This window comes from Nicotiana attenuata, unplaced genomic scaffold, assembly GCF_001879085.1.
Source record: "Nicotiana attenuata strain UT unplaced genomic scaffold, NIATTr2, whole genome shotgun sequence".
NCBI lineage: Eukaryota > Viridiplantae > Streptophyta > Magnoliopsida > Solanales > Solanaceae > Nicotiana > Nicotiana attenuata.
This window is the reverse complement of record NW_017671573.1, coordinates 217,150-220,752: the sequence shown is the minus strand read 5'-3', so window position 1 is coordinate 220,752 and position 3,603 is coordinate 217,150.

Sequence of the window (3,603 nt, the reverse complement as noted above, 5' to 3'; positions counted from 1 at the left end):
TCTCGACATATTTTATCTAACATTGTTGAGATTTGGATTTGGGTCACATAAATGCGCACCCGAATATAGGAAGGTAAAATATTAAAATAACGCGCCCAAAGCAACTACGCGTTTGTAACTTTGCGAGGGCCATGGAAAATTCAACTAAATGGCACACCTTGAATTATCAAAATTATACTCGGCCACCCATATCAGCCAAACAAGTCAAAGGCCATTAATCTAGTATATCTAATATACACATGTAAACCCGGAACAAGAGGAAAGGTGAATCAACAACAATGAAACATTTTTATTTTGTTAAGGTAAATCATATTCATAGTTCTGTAACCCAAAATCTTTTATACGTACGGCCTCCACATAACCAAATGAAACTAAGCAAATGAGTATTCAGGAATAGTAACGACAAATACTAATACTAATTTTTGTCCAAATAAAACTAAGCAAATGAATATATCATAGTTTTCTTTCATTAGCTAGCACTGTTCCGTCGACTACAGTAACGACAAAAAGAACAATTTGAGCAAACAAATACTAATCTTCAAAGATAAGATACAGGAGAAGTCATAAACTATTTTTAGGCAGAACCATATTGAGAGTCTAAATTAAGAAGAAAAAATAAATAAATAAATACATTTAACACCAGAAAAGCTTGATATGAACTTCAAATAATATATTATCACTAGTAATGTCAACATAAATCTTATTTAAAATAGCATGTCTACATTGTAGAAAACAGCACCTTAATGCTAAAAAGAGGATGGCTGATTCCAACAGCCTAATGGAGAAAAAGGATGGGATGGAGCTCGGCTATTCCGGTATCAACAACAGCAGCAGATTGCAGATTAAATCCAAATCGGAACTCGTAATGCATGATCGAACGGCAGCTTCAACATGCGACGAGCTCAAACCAAACCCAGATGTTTTTATCTCTGCTTGGGATCTGATGGATTTTGCCTTAGCTTAGGAACTCTAAGGATAAGGTCTGTTTATTGTGATTTTTTAGAAGAGGAAACAACGGAGAAAACCAAAATGGGAGATGCACCGTTTTTTTGAAGGGGTCTATTGTATGGAAAAATTTGATTCCTTATGCGTAGCCTAATCCTATCTATATAGGTTTAGGTCTAGGTTTTAATTGGAAGAGTATGAGTTTTAGGCTAATGGGTTCAAGTGTATTTGGGCTAGGTAGGAAAATTTGGGCCTAATTTGGTACAAGAACTAGCTCAATATCCAGTTAAATTTTTTCTTCAAATTCTTTTTCTTATCTTTCTTTTTTTTTTCTTTTATTAAAAATCCTAAAATTAAAATCCTAGGTTATCTAAAAATATTAAATTAAACTAATTACAAAAATTATAAAAGCTATTTAATCCTAAATTAAAAGAGAAAAAATCAATAAAAGGAAAAAGTGTAACAATGAAGCAATTTTTCCGATTTTCAATTTATTATAAAACAAGCAACTACCGATTGATCCTAAGAATGTAAAAATAAAGCCTAAATGTCATGCATGATATTTTTGGTATTTTTTTTCATGATTTAAATAAAACTCAAACATGCACAAAAATACAAATAATTAAATAAAATTCTACAAAAATTTCTAAAATGGCCGATAATTAACAAAAAATCTATTTTCTTGGGATTTTATAGGAGTATTTCGTATAGGGCAAAAATCACGTGCTTACAACAAGTGATAAGTAAATTCGTGAAGGTGAGAGGGCAAGCAAATCGAAGAAAGTGAGTGTCGTCGAAGTTTATCGATTTGGGATAAAATACTGTTTGAGCTATAATACCCGGTATTTATGGATTAGTGCCACACAAGGTACCACACGACCATAATAGTGAGGTGTATAAGGTATGTTAGAAGTGAGTAGTATTTTAAGTAATTTGAGATAACTCTTAGTTATGTGGGTAATTGGTTAATTATTAATTGTGGGGAATTATCAAGTTAATAAAGAAATTGATAATTATCTAAGATATTTTGGATAAGTCTTGAAGTTTAACGTGGCATCAATACATCTTATATTTGATGACTCTTAATTCACTTTGTAAAGGTGGCAACATTTGAAGTGATAACTACATTATATTATTTGGATGGAGAAGTGTTATCAAGAAAGCCACAAAAGGGCACGGTCATTTTCCATTCTTGTAGAGAAACATCTCTTTCTTTATTAGTAACATTTCATTCTCAACAATGAGATTACTAAATTCCCTACACAACTATAATAAAAAAACGTGAGCTTGGCACCATAGCAATATAATTCCTTACAAATTCCTACAAGTTCCTACAAAGACACTACAACGTAATTTCTTTAACCAACGAAATTTCTTAGCACTTTAGAGACGTAAAATTTTGCGGTTCTAAAGGAGTACGGTGCAATCTTTTTCAAGAATATCATACGGATTTTTTCCTACTCCAGGTATGTTAAGGCTATCCCTTCTTTCTTCTTGGCATGATCTATACGACACGAACGAAACGAGAAAATGCACAACTTCCATAAATGATTCTATTCATAGAAATACTTGAGATGCTTATATTCTTGATCTCCCATGTGTCATATTATTCTATCATCTGCTCATGGGTCTCAAAAATATGTAAGTTGGTAAAGTTTATTTCAGTATATTAATCAAAGGCATAATGGTCTTATGACGTATTGAGAGATTTTACTAACGTATTTCATATGCATTTTATGCATTTATACATGCACATTGACCCATGACCAAATGGCGTTATTTACGCGTATATATATGTGTGTATATATGTATATGGGATATGGGAAAGGTTATGGCGTTATATACGCACCACCACCTGATCTGCTGGTATACGTTGATGATTTTGCCCACAATGGCCGAGATGATATGATGGGATGCCCTCAGAGGCTTGATGATGTTATGAACACATGTACCTATACACGACATGACATTCATACACATATGCATGACATTATAAGTATTTCATGAATTACAGAGTTATCCAGACCTATTGTTGAGTCATTTACTGTATATTTCTTCCATGTCTGTTATGTACTTATTTATGTGCCTTACATACTCGGTACATTATTCATACTGACGTCCCTTTTGCTTGGGGACACTGCATTTCATGCCTACAGGTCCTGATAGACAGGTCGAGAGTCCTCCAAGTAGGCTATCAACTCAGCGGAAGATGTTGGTGCGCTCCATTTGCTTCAGAGTTGCTTGTTTGGTTGGTATGATTTAGACGTGTATTGTTTGGTATGGCTGGACTCTGTCCCGACCTTTATGAATATTATGTATTCTTAGAGGCTTGTAGACAGATGTCATGTACGTAAAAGATTGTATGGCCTTGTCGGCCTATGTTCAGTATATGAGTGGTTATTTTGGTCTTATAAGCCCGTATGTCTTATGTATAAGTTGGTATCACATGTTTTATTCTACTTATCTCATGGCAGCCTTCCGGCTTAGTTATTTATGATAGTATGGCATGAAAGATACGTTATGTTGGTATTCGGTTGAGTAAGGTACCGGGTGCCCGTCGCAGCCCATTGGTTTGGGTCGTGACAGCTACAGTAAACTCTAGTCTACTAAAAACTAGGGTTGGAATTATTGACGGTACTTACAAGTAGCAGGGTAATT